A 20,776-nucleotide genomic window follows, 5' to 3' on the forward strand; every position below is an offset into this window, starting at 1 on the left:
ATATTTTTATTTAAATTAATTAACTATGATATAAATTGCCCTTATTTGCTCAGTAAATTGAATTTCCATGTTCCTACGAGAACGGTCAGAAGTCAATCTATATTTTACTTGGCAACTCATAACCAATTACAGTCACTTTTTAATCGACAGAGTGTGCAGGACTGCTAACAATTTAGATTTGTCATTTTTTGATATTTCTTTGGCAGCATTTAAGTCCGAACTAAAGCTGAAGGTTTTTATTATTTATCTGTTATTGTTATATGTGTTTTTATTGTATTTTAATATTTTCATACGCATTGTATAATTCGCCATGGATTTTTTCCGTTTAATAAATTTGAATCTGAATTTGAATTAAATTAAAATGCGAGCATTGCTCTATTAGGCAAAATATAAAAGCATCAAAGAATCAATCGATTGGCGAGCCGAACATTTTCGGTACAGATGTAGCAAATTATATTTATAAATTATAATCCTTGCAGGTCAGCTTATTTTGAATAGAAAAATTCCAGCGAGAATAGAAACGAGGTACACCCGCAATCTAAGTACAAGTGCACATAAACAGAATAATCTTTTTCGGAAAGTTAATAAGGCAAACTGTATATCTTTGTATATCACGATCGTTTGACAGAAAGCCGCCCTATAATAATATACAAAACGAAGTATAAATCATTCCGAGCTTAATGAAAGTCCTATGTCGAGTTTCCAAATTTTTCTCCGGCCGGGAACAACTGGTCCATAAAAGTTTCATGTAATATCAAGAGTAAAGTGAAAGCAAATGCCGGCTAACGGCACCTAACAGAAGTAATTCCTTAAAATCCCATGAATACATTTGAATCTTAATAGGTACGTTTTCCCTTAGCGGTCCGAATTGAAAGTGCGTTCCCAATTTTGGTTATTTGGCAAAACCCCGGAGTAGTAAAATTACATCAAATAAGAGATTAAAATTCAGCAGTTGGTTCGTTCATTTTCATACAAAAAGGCAAATATAGGATTGATATGTTTCCGTTATTAATGGAAAGTTTATTATGCTAAGTTTGTTTACTAAAACGAAATTGTGTGCAAATTCCTAGTAATTAACAACAAAATAATAATTTATCAAGAGACTAACCAAATGTAGGTAAATTATTATCGAGTAATTAACAAAAGAAATAAGAACAACGAACAACACTTAAAGAAACTGAAGTTTAGTAATGAACAGGCTGGCAAATTTATTAGCTTTCTCCCAACTCATTTTCATTTCTAACTGAAAATTCAACACAAATTAAGGAATATTTGGTTGTAAATCAAGAAGTTATTAATGCTGACTAAATCCGGTAATCAAAATGTTAGTATTATTACGGTTGTCTATCAATGGCTTTCAAATAAATCATTATTCCTACATTAAAATGATGCACAATAAAGTTTAAATTCGAAATATCGTAAAAGATTTAAAGGCTTTAAATAAATCTGGAATATAAAAGAATTATTGCCAGTAAAGGGGAAGAAGTTTCGATATTAAAATGATAAAAGCCGTGTTTGTCAAACTTTTATAGCGTTCATTTGATCAGTGATTTTGAAATTTCCAACCAACGGAAAGTTTTGTCCAGATGTTTATAAAAGTGAAAAATTGTTTAAATAATCTATTAACTGGATATGGACTATTAAGAAAATTATTTGTTAAATGCACAATGATCTTTTTCTGTACTCAACTTAACAAATATTCGAAGGAAAATTTCAAGCTAATTTTATATTTATAATTAATAAAGCTTTAAAATTGTGAATAGTATTAAAGACTGTGTACATCATAAAGAAACTTTCACAATGAAAATGTGTATGTTTAGCAATAAAACTAATACTTTTGACTATTATTTGCTTATGTTTCAATGTTTTGTAAATTCGCTCTTTACTTTCTGGAATTTTTTTTTGGGAAATATATACGCTTTTCATCTAAATGTGTGAATAATTGAACAATACCTAAACTTAATACTTACAATCAGGAAATATAAGTGGAATGCAACCATAACGCATGAATGAATGCAATTATTATATTTGGACATACCTGGAAATAAAAAACATTATTAGAATTATAAAATTGATAAACTGAAAATAATAAATTATTTTCTTTTTAAATATTCATCGTTAACCATTATTATCATACAGACCAGCAGATTTCCGGACACATTTCGAAATATTTCGTAATCTCTTTACGATAAAAGGATTATTAATGCCTCTTTCCTGGCTGTTAACTACTTTTAAATCTCCACTTTTAAGTTTAAGTAACTCGGCTCCAAGGGCCTTCCTTTCTAGCGCTCTAGGAATTAAGGTTTAACCTTCGGGGTGAATATATTTCACGTTGGAAAGCACAGAAACGATGAAATACCGCATTTCGAGATAGAAAATAAATTCTGGACGCTGTTAGTCGTTCGTTTTTTTTTCGGATTGCATCAGACACTCTGGCCGAAAATGTAATTCTTCTGAAATTTCGAATTAAAATCCTACAAAAAATGTATTAATTTGTTAAATCAGTTACTGACTGTTTAAGTCTTAAGTTTAACTGAAATAGTTTAAGGTACATATGCAGGGTGTCAGAACAACTTAAAAAGCTCATTTAGAGAAAATTTGTACAGACCCTTCTTACAAAGATATAGGGTCCTAAAAGACGCTGCTAAAAATCATTTGTTGTAAGATAACTTTCAGTTTTTGCCTGATAGATCAGCTTGTACACATTAATGCTCATATGATAATTAGCGTGTATGACAAAGACCCAGAAAACAATTTTTATATAGCTTTTGATCACTAAACTTCAAAGAAAATGTATTTTTCTATAACCAAAAGATATTTAAACTTCAAACTTTAACCATGAGATACTCATGATTGTTTATGGTGATTGATTGACGATGGACAAATAAATCTTTGAAACGATAGCAGTTGAAAGAATATATTATACTATAACACCTAGATATTTTTTACTAATCCAATGACAGCAAACAGATATTTTGTACTTGAAACATAATTGAAAATTGTTTTATTATTTTAATACATCTTTCAATATGGAGAATAATACAATATATTAGACATACATCTAGTATACATTCGCTGTAAGAATTGTACTATGGAAACTTATATAAATTTTATGAAATGGAAAATACAATTTATTTTTATAGATACACAAATGACAAATTACAGCATCTCGCTCTTATACAACGGCTCGCATTTATGAAACTCTAAACGCACTCAAGCAAAAATAAAATTCTCCTTGAATTACTTACAGCCACGTAACTTCGGCAGTAACTCCGAAACACAACTCCATATATACACAGACAACTCTTTGTGCACACTCGAATACAAAGTACAGAAAGAAGTCGAAAACATTATAACATTGAAGTGGTTTGTTCTCAACTCCTCTCCTCGGTTGAAACAGGGTGAAATAAATATTTTTTACCACTTGGAGAGGAAAAAAGTTCAACAAAAGGAGTCGCAATGCAGGCCGGCCCGTATTTGGAAGTTGGAGTAGAGTTGTAAGCGGTATTCGGAACAGGTCGCATTCGGTATTGACATAGTCTCAGTTTTAGTAATTAGTTGGGCTTGTTGAATTAGCTCCCTTGAATTATTGTGTTGATTTAGCTGTAGAGGCGTAACGTGGCATCGCTGAGTACAGTAGAACTAATTCTTCAACTAATTTATGTTCATTTTGCCACTTAATTCTTTTCTGCTGACAAACTATTGCCAGCGAACTATGGAAATGTCGGAATGTTGGCAGAGTACAACGGAATATGCGATGGTAGCGGGAATTTCCTCAGGCTATAATGAAAAATTGAACTTTTATAAAACCCGAGGCGCAATAAAAGGACACTTGAAATTAAAAAAAGTTCTTCAACCAGTTGTGCTCCACCGTAACTGGAAGTTTAATTAAACTAGTTATCCAGTTTCAGAGGATGCACGGGCCTGATCGAAACTGTTAGGTATGTTTAATAAAACCAAGTTCTTTATATTTCTTCCGAAATTCCACTGACCCGTGATAATATTGGAAAGCAGAGAAATTAAAACTTGATAATCGCCAGAATCTCGTTATAATCAAGAGTCATACAAGAGCCCTTTTACTGACGAGCACAGATTTAAATTAAATTCAAAATAACGAATTTAATTATGGATAACTTAATTACGGCCATATTTCTCTTTTATCTTTTTTCTCTGCCCGCTTTGACGTCTTTTCGGACGAATTTAAATGACTTGTTAAGTTTTCAAGAGTGAAACAATTAAATTGATTTAAGTGAGGTTGCCAGGTTAACAGAAAAAAATTCTTTGAGACTAACGGAACAAATCTGGCAAATCATTGACTTTGAATAAAACTAAATTAGAATAATACAACAGTATTTCAACTTTATATTTCTCTTAACGTTGGAGAATTACAACTAAAAGTTAGCTAGCTGGTTAATGTTTATTATTAATTAGATAAAAACGTGTATTTAATTCAATTTAATTTTAATTTCTCATTCAGCATTCAGTTAATGCAGAAAATAAGTTTCGGGGGAACAAAATCAGGCCCAGCCAAGTCAATATTAATAATATTTTTTGCCGTTTAATTGGCTGTTGTTTATTTGATTCTTACTTTTTAATCCATATTTCTCTTTTATCATTTTTCTCTGCCCGTTTTGACGTCTTTTCGGACGAATTTAAATGACTTGTTAAGTTTTCATGATCGAAACAATTAATTTGATTTAAGTGAGGTTGCCAGGTTAAAAGAAATCAATTCTTCGAGACTAACAGAACAAATCTTGCAAATCATTGACTTTGAATAAAACTCAATTCGAATAATACAGCAGTATTCAACTTTATATTTCTCTTAAAGTTGGAGAATTACAACAAAAAGTTAGCTAGCTGGTTAATGTTTATTATTAATTAGCTAAAAAAGTGTATTTAATTCAATTTAATTTTAATTTCTCATTCAGCATTCAGTTAATGCAGAAAATAAGTTTCGGGGGTACAAAATCAGGCCCAGCCACGTCAATATTAATAATGTTTTTTGCCGTTTTATTAGCTGTTGTTTATTTGATTCCTACTTTTTAATGCACCATGATTCGATTAATACGGCACAACAAACTAATAAAACTAAATGAGTGATGAATACATTTTAATTACAAACATTCTATGCTTGTGATATGAATAACCCATGCGCCCGTCTAGTTATCGTTAACAAGATAAAATGAGAAAAGAAATAATGCACAAATACAACAAATGCCGGCAGATTTAGGTCAAACTCATTACCGGACGCCTATCAATACTTCAAAAAGGTTCAAGAGCGATCGCACTTAATTTAAATGGCGCATTTTTCCTTTCAAACCGCTATAGAACAGCGTGCAACTTTGAAATCCGATATATTATTTATCTTGGTGGTTTCTTCTCAAGATGGCCCAATTTTACAAGCCCGTATCGTGTTTCGCTCGAGGAACTTTCGTGATTTTTTAACTGCTCGTTAGTGTTTGTACAAATGTTCCCATTATTTCAGTATCCTTTGATCTTGCAAAGAACGATCTGCAAATTGAATTTGGATGCATCTAAAATGGCTTGCTGTTATGGAAAATTGGAATATTGCTTCCAGTTAAAAAATCCTATGGATTCTCTGATTTTCTACGTAAAATACAGTAAATTCACAAAATCTGTAATACTCTGAAAAGCGTGCACGCATAATTGTAATCACAGGGGGACAATAAAAAGGGGTATTTCAATAAATTGATTTATTTGGATTAGAATAATTGATACTTATACCTGCCCCGGTTAAGTTATTACTTGCGATTTTAATCCGATTGAATGTTAATTTAATCCTATAAATTGATTAACGGATGAAGGGGACCACATTACTAAAACGTTCACTAGAAAAACGACTACAAATATACCTATGAAATAATGTGGGAAAGGCGATAATATTTTAGCAAAAAGCCAATAAGAGTTAGTAATAAAGCAACATAATATTAATTAAATCAAACTGAGAACGAAACTATCATGAGGTTTAGTCAAATGTTTGCCTTAGCTTTCTACGTTCATCTTATTTTCATTGCTTTGTGTAATTGATCTTTGTTAGTTACATTGACAAATATTTATCTATTTGGCATCCATTTATAAATATAAAATCTGTCATCGCACGAACGCCCGATTATCATCACCTCATCTTGACTCCCTTGACTTTCGGCATTTTTTACTTAAATGTGCATTTTTAGAGCTAAAGAGCCCAGACCATTAAAAGCGTACATTTGCTAATGACTGAACATTTCCGGAAATCAATTCAAAAATGACGCCTTCACGGCTCTTGAGCTCGTTTACGCCAGTTGAAACACGTGTTCAGCACGCTGCAAGTCAGTCTTGCGTGCAAAAGATCTCTTTAAGTGGCCTGTAACTGATCTTGATGGTCTAAACGATCCTTGAAAATTAGTAACGTGTCCTGCGTTTAATATGAAATGGCTTAGTGGACGGAAACAATAAAATTGTATCTTTCCTGGGAACAAGTTTGAGAAAAAGCAAGTCGACTTATTCTAACAGATCAAAATTCTGCACACTTTCCGAATACTATAGAACAAAAAAAATCCCTGAACACGTATTACAAGATTTTTAACAACTTATTAAAATAATTGAACCTTTTGCTGTAATTATTTCAAACTTTTATCTACAGATTCATTTTACATAACACGGAGAAAAGTACTAAGTAGCATGATCGCCTTTGAGAAAGTAAACGAGCTTTTTAAAATTTCAGCTGATTTTAGATTTTATATTTTGAAGCTTCACCATTCATGCAAAGCTTTGGGATGCTTTTTCGGTCAACTTTTCAATTAATATTCATTAATATGTCTATTTACCTATCCACCTGATCAGCTTGAAAATAACTATTCAGCAACTTTTGTGTCTAGCACTGACCATCGATTCCAATTGAAAATGTCTACAAAAGACAAAATCCGAGATATCTATATTGAATTTAACAAATATGCTAAACTCAGCAATGTTTAATGAAATCTTGCTTTAAAATCTGGATTCCGAGCTGGAGAGATGATTTTAATCACGGTAACGACTAGAGCATAAAGAAAAAGCCGACTCCAAAGCAAATGTACGAAATTTATTTTGACACAAAAGCCTTTTTAGTGCTATTCTCGAACCATAATAAAATTATGTTTGCAAGATTCCGTGTTCTGTTTTAATTCGAGTTGGAGGGTGGTCGTTTTTGCTCGGATTTTTCACGTCGATCGCTCCAGGTAAATTAGAAAAAATGTTTAATGAGGTTCGAGACTGCGGAATGGAAATGCAATTATTTTCGAGCGGCGATTAAAAACCAGATAATTACTTAACAAAAATAAACAAAATAATCTTTGGCTAAAGAAAGGAAATGCATATATTAAGAAGAGTTAGGTTTTACCGGCAATTGCTTAAAATTGGAGGTTTTTCATGCTTTTAGGCCGTCGCGCAGAAGATTTTTTTCGAGAAGATCTTTGAAACGTGAGAACGCAATTCCTTTCCACAACGAACGAAAAAACTCGGAACAGCTACTAGTCACACATAAACATTGTTATCAGTTTATTCTGATTTCTCAACATCAAGAGTAATAAAATTAATTAAAACTATAAGGAAAATAAATTAGTCGCTAGCCTCAAACCCAAATAAAAGTGATGGTAATCAAATTAGGTCTGTCTTAATAATCATCAATAACCATTCACTAAATACATCCAAATAGTTTGAAACTGATGAAATTTTATTAGGCGAGTTAAAAACTACATTAAATTACACACATTCACTTGAAAAGTGTTTAGCAACACGCTTAACCGTTTTTATGCGCTGATAACTTCACTAACAAGGAAATTAATAAATCTTCAATTATTATTTTGTGATAGTGCAGAAATGAAAAGAGGCCAGTACCAAAAGATACGACAAAATTAAGAACTACCCAAGATAAAATTACACTTAAGCAAGATGAGTGTGCAAGAGCTCATGTTCTAGCCAATGACTAAATTTCATTAAAGTTATCATTTAAAAAATTTTGATGGTGCAACAATGTTGGCAGTATTTTATATCTCCATTTCGCACTTTGGAATGTAGTCAAGCGTTTGACGTTCATGCTCTTAGCTAATTTACCATCTTAGGAAAATCGATATCTTAAAAATTAAACCAAACCAATTAGGCATTTCGATCCAAAAACATTAATATAACTGTTTGTTAAAGTTTATGTTAATTGACAATTATGTAGACTTTTAATGAGACCTGCTAATCTTAACAGAAGAATGGAAGCAATTGTTATTTGCAGAAAAAGACTTGGCAATTCATTGAATTATTTAACGTTAGAGGAAGTTGCACCTTCCAAATCCTACGGTGCTTTTAGTTTGAGTTGATTTTCCTGTTTATTTTCAATTTTCTTCAAATAATCCCGGCACATTGCTCTTCACCCAGTCTCGCATACAGAGATACTGATGTTTTGGGAGTTTGCTTCCCCACCAATTTTCCATTACCATAATCCCCCCATATTAATTAGTAAAATACATTATCTCGGTTGCGTTATCTCTTCTATGTGTAATTCCACCCCCATAGTTATCATACTGTGACGAAATTTAGGTACATCATATATTTACAAGCGGGAGCAGATAGTTTCGCTCTTGTATAGAATTAACTTGCTTGGATTATGTTAAAATTGCAAGCAGGTTAGCTGCGAAGCACACACTTGCACAGTTCAAGATAATGCTTAAAAATTTACTGTGTTCATATCAGCTTACGCGTGAACTGAAACTATTATCTTATTATTATCACCAATAGTGCCAAGTGCCAGTAATTCTTTTTATGTCACGTAAAGCAAAAAAAAAATATTTTCTACGTCAATTCTTATAAGGATAAATGAGGAAAGTAATTTCATTAATTTTACGTTATAACCTTCGGATGCTAAAATATGTTAATCCATCGAAGTATGAAAATTATTGATGTGGATATGTGTAGTGGACGAAAAAGCAAAATTCCTCCAAATTTCCACAAAACTAACAACCTTAATGAAAATCGATACTTTCCTAAAATTTATATAATTTATTATCAGCTCGATGGAAGAATCTTTTTACTTTTCATTATTAATAATGTCGTTTTTGAACTTGACAAATCTTTTCCGATTGCGTAAAAATTGCCTTGTTGACCCGACCAATAATACGTTACACAGAACTACACTTTACGCTGTCTTGGCCCTATTGATAAAGTTTTCCTGCGAGTAATATATCAGACTGAGCCCCAACTATAGAAAACACATTAAAAGTTCGCACATGGATTGTAAACGCACCCCAAGTTCGAACAGGGGAAATAATAGAAACCATTGTGCTAAATCCTACTGGCAGGGTGTATTTTTGTCGATTAGAGCATTAAGATGTCAAATAGAATATCAGGGATAGGAGATTAAGTCTTATCAGCCGATAAATAATAATCCATAAAAGTACAAAGTTGTAAAGTAGTTTAAGAGGACAATTATAACTACACCCAAGAACTGCAGTAGTAAATGCAGTTAATCATATTTCTCTGAAGAACAAGTGGTTTGAACGGCTCAAAAATAGTTTCCTTCGTTTAATTAAATACAAAGTAAAGAAATAACTACAATAAAATTTAAGTTGTCCGAATATCGTTAGTGAGTTTGGTTAAGGTTGAATTCACATGACCCAAGTTTGAGCTCTCATTGTACAACCGATGCAGGTGAAGTTTTCAACTAAACAAACTGATCAACTTGAAAGATGGTTTGGAATTAATCTTCCATTTGCTTCAATATTTACGGCATCTTATTACCATCTTCATTCGGTCGGTTGCTTTACAAAGTCTTTAATTTGTACTTTGATTTACTAGTTGGATGAATATTTTTTCTACTTTAAAGAAGAAATCTTTTTCTATATTTTTGGTTTTAATTTGGTTTCTCTTATTAATGTCAGACGCTGCAGTTGGAATAATTTTCATCTCATTCTTAATCCAGTTAGTAACTTATTCACTCTAACTATGTATTTCCTGGAATTTCATATGATCTTTAATTAAGACTACATCTTTCCAATCACTAACTGTGTTTCTTTCACTACTAAATTTGGGGAAAACATTTTCTTTAGCTCTGCGTTCTTCGAAATGTTGAAATTATAGAAACTGTGCTTTTATCATAGTGCCTCTTCACGTTCCAAGTGAAAATGTGCGAAAATTAAAACATTTCAACATCCACATTTGTCGCCTGTTGGAAATAGTTGGTGAGCACAGAACACATATGGTACTATGGGAAAAATTAAATTATTCCAGAACCACACTGTGTCCTATAATTTCGTGTAACAACTTAATTTCTTGATTAAAACCCCCATCTGTCTGATCGGGAAGTTTGAATAAAACGAACCGAAATAATTTGTTTGGTCAGGCTTCATTTACATCAGTAACCAATTTAAAAAATATTCCAAACGTCATATATCTTTATTAAAATAACTGATCTGTTGTACCCTGATGGGGTTTTAGGTATTGACTTAACAACCCTATCACATGATTGTATTAATACAGATGTCAAACTGATAATGACCGATGGGGGTCACCATAATAGTTAACAAATGCATGGAAGGGTTTTTGTGGCTTCATACAATGTGTGTGTGTCAATTTAATTCCCGTTATAATAATTAATGTTTAACGAACTAAAATTTAATTGGAAATTCGTTTTGATTTGCTTTAGGCGTAAACCTTTTTTTGTTTATATTAAATTAACAAATATAATTTGTTTATTTAGCAATTACCTCAGCGCCTGCAACGACACCGCCGAATTTCACTTTAGTATTGGATTTTAACAGTTGATGTACTTTGATGAATAATATCGAAATAACGTAATTAACTGTTCCTCTAAGCGTCTTTAACCAACCAAGATGTTGGCCCGAAAATTCACTAGCTAATGTTAAGTTTGCAGTAAGTGCTTAAGCTAAGTGTAATTCCAGATAAACAGCGACCCTTTGGTTGTATGAGGATAAAACTTCCCGATGATCGGTCGATGACCATTTGCCTCTGTCGCTTCATTTAATTGCCATAAAATGATCGTTGAATAGATAATTTAAAGACTCAGAACGAAGAACGTTAGCGGGGAAATCGTGACAGTTTACATATTAAAGGTAACGAAATTTGAAAATCAGATATTTAGGTACAAGATTCAGCCAAAATGTTATGCGTTTCGCCACTTTTTTGCAAAGTCCTCAGCATCGGAATGAGTTGAAGCACTGGTAGCGTGCTTGTGCAAACAGCACTCAGCCTTTTTTGTCGTATCTCTAGCCTCATTTGAGCTTCAGTGCTCATTTTGTATCGTTGGATCGAGAATTAAAACCTGATTCAGGCCGTGGAACGTTAATGGGAAAATAGTGGTTCTTTTAATATAAAATACAAAATTTGAGCTTCATATATTCAGGTACACGATTAGGCCAAAATATTATGCTTTACGCCACTCTTTTGACCATTTCTCAGGATCGGATTAAGTTAGAGCACTGGATAAAGTTGGATTAGACTGGATAAGTTAGAGCACTGGCGTTGTTTAGAGCATTAAATGGCTCTTTTGGGAGGCAAATAAATGTATGAATTCTGCGCTTTCTTTCAGTTGCAAAATCTGCGCAAATATGACGCAGCCTATTTCATCGTATCTCAACACTCACTTGAGTTACGAGAAGCCATAGAAAATTAAAAATCGGATTCTGAACGAAGACAGTGAGTATAGGCAATATATTTAAGTACCGAATTAGGTCAAAATTTGTGCATTATACCACTTTTTTGCCTATTTATCAGGGTAATATAAAGCTGGAGCACTGAATAGAGGGTTAAATGGCGTTAAAAAGTTTTTTGCGGTTTTTTTCAACGTATATCAAAACCCATTTGAGCTACAGAACTGGTTATCCAAGAAATTGCCGTTTCAAGACCATCATCAACAAACAGATTTATTGAAGTAAAAATTGTCTTTTCACAAAAGTTCACTGTTTTGTGTCGAAGTAATTTAGGAAAAGTATTGCCACAAGGAAATTCAATTTTTATTTTGGTCTATGTGGCGAGTTTATTACTTTATCCACTAATGTTATTGTTTCTTGAAAATTGCCTTTCCTTAATTACAATATAATGTTTTTTGCTGTCTGCTCATATCAGTTTTTCTCTGATATTTTCAATTATATCTCAGCATCTTTATTCTTGTGTTTTGTCTCTTGTTTTTACTTCACTGTTCAAGTAAATTTCCAAATTGCATTGAATTTTTTATCCTTCGGTTTCCCCGTTTCAAATGACAACTGACACATTTTCTTTTAAACATTTTCTTTCATTAGTTACATTATAATGTTTATTTTCATTGGGTCTTACTAGTAGCTTAATTTATTTATGTTGTGGTTAATCAGTGACCGTCAAATCAGTGACCGTGAAATCAGTAAAATACGCCTTTTATTGCTGCCACCATCTATTGACCGAAAACCCACAAACCTAAATAGACGTATTTTACTGGTCAATTTTTATACTTGAGTGTTTCTGTTTCGTATTGATTTGGTTTGATTGTTGATGCAACTGTTGAGTTTGCTTTTTATTCTAGAGTTTTTCAGGTTCAGCAATACATCGTTTTAATGGATGAAGCATAAAATCGGTTTTAGTTTAATGCATGAAAACGGAGAAATTTTCCCTTCCATCAGTTGAGCTATAAAATAAAAAACGTTTTTGTTTTTCAAATGCTTCCTCTGTTCATTGCCTCAAAATATCACTATAAGATCGGGCATCAACATCAAGTGGTCAAGTGGTCATCAACTACATTTTTCAAATTTTATAAGAATATGTTTTTATAGTTTTGTCAGCAATGGATCTGTAAGTTTTCGTTTAATTTTCGAATGTTTTATGTTTCATATGATATGCCAGTGAATATCTAGAAAAATTATGAATTTTATCAAAATGCGGATTGTCGGAAATTTTGCATGATAATTTGCACTTCTACGATTTTTAAATTTAGGTTAATACCATTTTTCATGAGCAAATACTTGACGAAAAAAAAGCATAAGCTGGAAGCAAGGAAGGGCAATGCTTCTTGAGATGGACATGCAAGAAAGATATATTTGTATGGTGAGAAATCTCATTAAAACTGGTTGGAAAAACCATTTTTAAGATTGCAAACAATTGTACTTTTCTAAACAGCTAAATCAGATTGTATTTTTTTACGTAATTCATAACAAAATCTTATTCAGTTTAGGATATAAATTTCAGGTCTTTTTTCTATAAAGATAAAGGTCCTGAGACGCGATGAGAAGTCGCAACAAAATATTTCTAAATACTATAAAAAAAATCGGACGAATGGTTTTTGCTCAGTGTCTCCAAAAGAGTTTTCTTTTCTTCTTTCTATTATCGTTGAGCTTTAAGTGCCTACAGGTCTATGGTTTTTTCTCATTTAATTTCCGACTTGTATAATGAATAGCGATTGCACTTAACATTGCACATAAAATGATAGCAAAATGTACTGCAATACTAAGCAGTCGAAGTTCTAATACTCTTAAATATAACTGGCCTAAGCAACGAAACAAAGTCGCATTAATGTTAGACAATCAGTCCAGGAGCATACCCTGTATAATTCTAATCAAACATGTGGATATTCCATAAATTAAATTACATCATCCCTCAATTGTCCTGGTCATATGTTTAACCATCCAACATAAACTGGCCCAACAATGTAGGAGACATAATCTCCAACTATTAACCGTTTCATATTACCCGCATCCTTTATGACATTCCAGGGACGCGATTTAATTGCAAACATATTTAGGACATTTATATTTCATCCGAAACACTTATGGTTTTTGAAAAATATCCTAAATACTGGAAAATGCTATTTGTCAATTTTTTTAAAAGTATTTTCATGATGAATGTGGCGTGAACATATTTACGAGTCGAGAATAGACTTGGAGATAGCGGGCTTTTAGCGCATCGTAACTTTTAGGGGGATGTTTGATAGTGAGGTATTACCCACAACGACTTTTCTGGTTTTATTTTCAAGTGCTTGAAAAGGTTTTAATGACAGTTAAAAGTATTTTTAGCTGTATTTTTCAAATGAATATTAACTGGCACAAGAACAACCGCACGTTTTTACCGTCATATTCTAGACGGACAGTAAAAAGTAAAAACTCATTTGTTAACCATTTGATTCTACAAGCTAGCAAGCAATAATTCGGGCAAAGGTATCCTAGCGAAATACAACCGGAAATCCAGAACTGGCTAATAAATAATCATCCTGTATGTAAATGAGGACAATAACATTATTGTAAAATGCAAATTGGCCAACGAGAATCCATTACGAGCCAAATAATATGCCGTATTGCCCCTCCTCTTGGGAATATTAGAAGGGGAACTGCACATCATTTAACCGATTCCGAAATGGGATTCGGGAGAAAAATCCGATGTAAATTGTTCGGTTCTGTGCTACTAGACGGTTTAATCTTGGAGAGGAGAATTATTATCTAATATTCTTTATGGTAGATGGAAATATCAATAGCCCCTAATGGCTATTCAGTGGTTTTTTTCTACATAAAATTTTCAATAATTTAGTAATTTTTGCGCAAGTTTCATACCATTTCAACCATCATCTAAACCTAACCGAACTGATAATGCTGCAAGAATTTATTGAAAAAATATGAACGATTTTTCAGTTATAAGCAGAAGACCGAGCATATACCTTTAACGTTTTAGTACGCAAAACACCTTTCAAAGCTGATAGAATAAAACTAATCATTATCGCCCAGTAGTTGGAACGTAATCGATCAGACAACAACTGAAAATCAGTACAAGTTTAAATTGGTACCTATAAGAACCTAAATTCTCGGCCAGATTGCTTTGTCTCAGAATATTCCATAGCGTGGAAGAAAAAATAAATTTCTTCTGCAAAAGATCGCAATAACAATAACAATGTATATTGTGATGGGCATGTGAACTAAAATAATTTCAGTTCGGGTAAAAAATCTGTTGTTAACATTGATTCGAAATGCTCAAGGAACAGTTTACGAAGACAATCAAAATAGTGCTGTTTCCTTTTATTTGCAATGTTTACGTTCTGGAAAAAATGTAGCTGTTTAAATTGTAAGACGATTGTTGCATATTAAATTAATTTATGCAATATTTCAGACAGTGTTCTAATCTTTCGTTTCAATATATTTTGCCCTGCCTATTGAATTTTTTTATTGTAATTTGTAATAAAATTTGATCCTTATCGGCAGAATACTGGTCTCTCAACTATAATTTTATTCAAATCAATGCAGTTTAATCCATGAGTCAATAAAATATGTATGTGATTTATAATGTGATTCTGAATAGACTTTGATATTTTCCCCAAAACAACAGTGAATTGATCTAGATTCCAAAAATGTATACAAAAATATAACACGTATGTAACAAGCCAATTTTTAAATGCAAAATTAGCAATAAAATTTTATGAAGCTACATTAAAGAAAAGTATTAAGAGTATTTTAAGATTTACACATTTTGAAAGCAAAACATACAAAAATGCAAATTTTTTCCATAACTACTTAATAAATCAGGGATACTTAACCGAGATTAATTAACTAAAAGCCTATAAAGTGAAGTAGTACTCAACAGGAAATGTTACAGAAATGGAAGGAAACAACTGGTGAATCTAGTGATTATTCAATGTTGATAGTCAGCTCTATGACTGGAACTTCCATGAATATGAAGCGTCTAGTTATTTGATCAAATATCGACTAAAGCATTCATTTAGTACACTAAGGAGATGATAAATCCCAAAGCGAGGTATTGGGGTCACTTGTAAAGCCAAAATGGCCAGAATCCATTAATTCTGTCCGGCCCATCAAAAGGAGTCTCAGGTGGATAAGTTTTCCATATACACATGGGAAAATTGATAATTTTCCAGACTGTTCTGTTTGCTTACATTTTGCTGTTGATTCAGTTTCAACAGAATTATACGTTAAAAACACCACGTTGCTAATTGAGAAATGTACTTAGAAAAGCCGTTGTTTTAACAAATAAGTTGATATTTCGAGTGGATAGCTAAACACAAATTATTTAAAAAGTATTCACAAGATTGTGTTAAAACATTTATATACGTGGACAAACTATTATAAATCGAATATTGAATAATGAAGACGTAAAATTTATTGCTCTTGGGGAATATCTTGCAAACTACTTGATACTTTTTTGACCAGAATCCATCATATTACTTTTACGTTACTTTTATTTTGAATTTCCGATATAATTTTAAAATACTACTGTTATACAAAATACAAAAAACAAAATACAGATAATAAAAAACTTACTCGCTTTGCAGCTTAGCCATTTTTGTTTTTATGAAAAACTGACGAAAATGAGATTTTTATAAGTATCACTTCCACAAAAGAAACACGTTAATATAAAAAAGTTAATGCTGAAGTAGACCTTTTCCTTCAGTATTAAAGTATAATTTCACTAGATTCGAAGAATTAAGATTTCGTTTTACATTGTTCAAAGATGTCGAGTTGCCACTCGGTAAGAACGAAAGATGAAAAATAAAATAAATTGAAAATTTACTCTCTATCAAAAATACAAAAGCAACAGCCGACTTGCAGTTGCATTAATAATGGCGAAGCCAATTTCTCGTTTTCTGCATTTAATTGACGTTGTCTATTATTAAAATGAACCCGAGAGCTTTTGTGAGTCGTTTTCAGGGCTTGCTGGGAAAGGCCAGCAGACGTTTTCCTATTTTTCTTTCAGAAGATTTGTTTGATATAACTTTTATTTTGGGTAAGCATTTTTCAACTTGACGACGATGTCGCCGGAACATCACTATCTACTGAAGCGGACAGAAAAATAATTTATTTATTTTTGTATAAAACTGGATTATCTATATGTTGGAAAGTTGAAAAGTTGTAGTTTTATTCAATATACATATCGGTGGTTGAAATAAATTAATAATTACTCTGTAGTCGAACTTCAGAGCTTGAAATATAATTTTTCTATGCTCAAAGTTCAGAAACAAATTGGAAAGAGGTTTTGACTTTAAAAACCTTCTTGTTTTGTAAAAATATTACTTATTATTCACTTTTTAGCTAGTTATTCTCAATAGTGATTTTGAATACTTACATACAATACAAAATGTGTCTGTCAGTTCTACTTCTTATGAAATGATTCTTAATAGAGGACGAGTTTTCTATTTAGTTTGTGTTATTGAAAATTTACGCACTTGTTTGTTTGTTGTGACTAAAAATATTAATAAAACGTTTATTCAGATTTAAATCAGAGACCAGTTGACATACGAACCAGCTCATATAAACTGCTACAGAAAAATTCTCATTCTCAACAGTTAACATATTTAAMACACATAGATGYAAATCTTCTGTAAATATTTCAACGTAAATTACAGTTGACCATTACTTTTAATTTAAACCCTTGCACCACATTAGTTAAATTACTATTTTTAATTAAACACTACAGGAGCCRCAGCTTTTTTGTTTAATATGTTCACTTCTCTATCGAATTAATAGAGCTGTTTGGACTCTATAATCAAAAAGTTTGCCCCGGGTGAGGATCGAACTCACGACCTTAAGATTATGAGACTTACGCGCTGCCTACTGCGCTACCGAGGCTCTGGAATTATTACAACTTTGTCCGCTGGAATTCTTCTAGGCAATCATCCATTTTACTTTGAGACTAACGTGTATTTTTGGCAACAATTGCCTGTTTTAGCAAACAGAAGCATACATACGAAAAAACTAAATCTTTTTACATCAACACCTAACACCTTTAATTGCTCCAGAGACCATAGAAAAATATTTTTAAATTCTAATAAGAGGCCAATAAATTTAAAATTTAATAAGTAGTAGTTTGTATACGTAGTTTAAAGACATTTTATTTAAAAAGGCGTATTTTTAGCTCTAACGCGACATCTGCAGCGGTTTTAGAAGCTTGCGGTCTCAATCGATTTTGCCGCAAAACGGAGCCTGTTTTACCGACAGACTCTATGCAGAGGGAGTAAGCAGCAGAGAGCAGATTTAACCCATTTTTATGCGATTATACCAACAATTTTATGGATGAGTTTAGAAAACTGTTAATTAGCTCGATCCAGGGGAGACTGATTATTGTTATAGAGACGCTGAATTGGTTAGAGCATCTGTTAACTCTATTGAACCAATAATATCCTTTAGGATGCTGTAAAGCCTCAACTTGAATCGATGCAAGTATAAGGCCTGCTCGGCTAGGGGGCGCCATACGAAAATAAACTTACACACTTTTGCCACAGCTTAAATTTTATATGATATATAAGCTGTGCTTTTGCCATAACTGCTAATGTTTATTTAACTTCCAACAGCTTTTGGAAGTTAATGTTGCGTGATTTACACAGACTTTGACTTGAAGGTTTGATTGGCTTTCCCCTGATATTAGATTAGTAGTAAATATACAATTTTCTTCTCGCAAAATTTGAGATTCGTTCATTTGTAGCTCTAGTTGTGTTTAATGATTTTTTACTGTGTTTAATTTTCTCTTTGGACATTTGGAGAGTGAATAAAGAACTGAGTAAGGTTGTTTGTGTTGACCGACTCGACCGCACTTGAACAGAAAATCAGAAGAAATTAAAGACGTGTTTCACATGTTGAGAGAACAAAATAAACGTTTAGCAGATAAATAATAACGTTTAAAATCTTGAAAAAAGGCAAAAAAGGCATTTCTAGAAGAAAGAACCGGAAAAAGGATATCAAGAGCTGAAAAATAATAGTGGGAAAAGCTAAGGCGCTCTGTTACACAGATTGATAAGGAATACTTGGAAGAAGAGTAGACACATTGGGACTTAAAAAAATCACCGACTTTACAATAATGGCTTGAACTTCTCCTGGAATAAATATAGTGATTTTGAAACTGACAAAAAATTTCGTTCTAGTGATGTTAATATAGCTCCAAAGGTTAGCAAAAATCAGCAAAATTTTCTGGAAATGTTTATTCCTAATGCAAATGTTTTTCACTAGATTCGTCGACTAAACTTCAACCCATTCAATATAGTGAAACCATCGTTAAGAAAAACCCTCGATAGAATTTCACCTTTTCCTCGATGAGCCAAACCCTAAAAGTAATAAAATCATATTCCTAGTTACATTTCTTTGGTAGATTTTTCGTTATTACCGCTTTTCGTGGCGCTGTGCATCCGCAGGGCTTTTGTTATGTAAATTCGGGATGTTCTCACTTTTCGTACTTGTGGCCGGAATCACATAGTTGTTCGGGCCTGACGATCCAAATGGGAAAAAGGGATCGTCATTCATAAAATCACGGCAACTTGCACAATGGTGCCCGAAAAAAATTACACTTTTATTGCTGTGAGCCGGAACTTTGGCTTATTAAAAGTTTTCTATGCACTCGATGACAATGTTAAGAGGGTAAGTGACTTTTTCAGTACGCAAATATGGAAATAGTTAAATATCGGAAGGGAACAGAGGCTGGAAATTTTAGAAACACTTTTAAAGGTATATATTAATGGAAGGTTACAAATTGCACGAACATTAGAATTTAGAAAGGTGCGTTTTTCATCCAACCAAGGCAGATTGTGTGTTTTGTGTGGCGCATTTGTTTAAATAACTTTTGAGAAATGCTTTTGAAAATGCAAGTTTGTTATCATCGACTCAACGTGACTATGTGAACCCATACGCATACACATCATATACAAAAGGTTTCTTATAAGTTTTATATTTTAAACCGTTTCTCTATAATGCAAGCCAACATATCTCCTACGTCTGTACGACTTTTCACACTTTAAAATTAATTTTTAATTCAACTTAACACTTGCGGATAGAAGCAAATTCAAAACAATTAAATTCTAGTTAGCCGCGAGAGTTATTTCAAATTGAATTTGGAAACAATAAGGAAGAAGCCAATCTTTTATTTAATCTATTTTCCGTGTTTCCAGACATATTGCACCTGTGCTACGGTCCATTGGACCGTGGCCTGCTTAAAACTTCAATTGACAACAAAGCAATTTTGAAAATTGGCCCTTTCATTATGGGAACGCAATTTGAAAAGGAGTTTGTTATTGGAAAAGCACGGGATCTGCTGAAACTTTGATAATGGAAATTCAGTTTTTTCTTTCATTTGGTTTGGCTCACTACAAATAGAAACTATAAAGAAATGTAGGGGTTTTTGGTTCCGGATAATGCTAAAATATTCTCTTTATAAATTGATTCTCTAGATTATTTAGAGAAGCTCCAGCTTCGCTTTCTATGGCACCCAATTACAGTTTAAATTACATTTCTGGAAACGCTGATTGTGGGTTTTATGCAAAATTAAAACTATTGGCCATTTAAAGCATTCGCAGAAAATTACGTAAACATTTTATTGATATTTTCACAGCAGGCATTTAGTATAAACACAAAATGGGCCCCGAAGAAAATACTCCAGTTGAGTCGAACAATATTTTCCTTATTGTGCCAACTAATTTATTATCCAGTTTTGTATTTATGTTTACTATCATTAACAGTACAAATATTAGGTATTTTCCAATGTCTTCGCCTCTCCCAAATCCCAAAGAGGGCAAATACTTAGTTTTCGGCATTTTTATTTTTGTCTTCTACTTATTCAAGGTATTTCCAATCAAAACTGGTGATATTATTGACCTTTCGTGCAACGTCGTTATATGACCACTTACGCAGACCACTGTGTATTTCACTCAATAAATGTCGATGCAGCAATTAATTACTATATAAGCTGTGCATTCCGCATGAGGAAATTAGTCTTAAGTTAGCAGTTAAGGTAGTTAGTTCGCTGTTGAAAGAATCTATTTTTGGTCTGTAAAAATAAACGTTTTTTAAAA

General features: G+C 32.5%; 1 protein-coding gene and 1 non-coding gene across 2 annotated transcripts in view; both read right to left on the reverse strand.

Moving 5' to 3' along the window:
* Window positions 1–20,776, reverse strand: part of LOC109546531 — a 414,797-nt gene that overhangs the window by 242,142 nt on the left and 151,879 nt on the right. The gene's annotated exons all lie outside the window — the stretch shown is intronic.
* Trnam-cau lies at window positions 17,498–17,570 on the reverse strand. The gene has a single exon. It is a non-coding gene; the product is annotated as a tRNA-Met (tRNA).

Source organism: Dendroctonus ponderosae, unplaced genomic scaffold, assembly GCF_020466585.1.
Source record: "Dendroctonus ponderosae isolate FM_Combo_2020 unplaced genomic scaffold, Dpon_F_20191213v2 Dpon_F_20191213_2, whole genome shotgun sequence".
NCBI classification, from domain to species: Eukaryota; Metazoa; Arthropoda; class Insecta; order Coleoptera; family Curculionidae; genus Dendroctonus; species Dendroctonus ponderosae.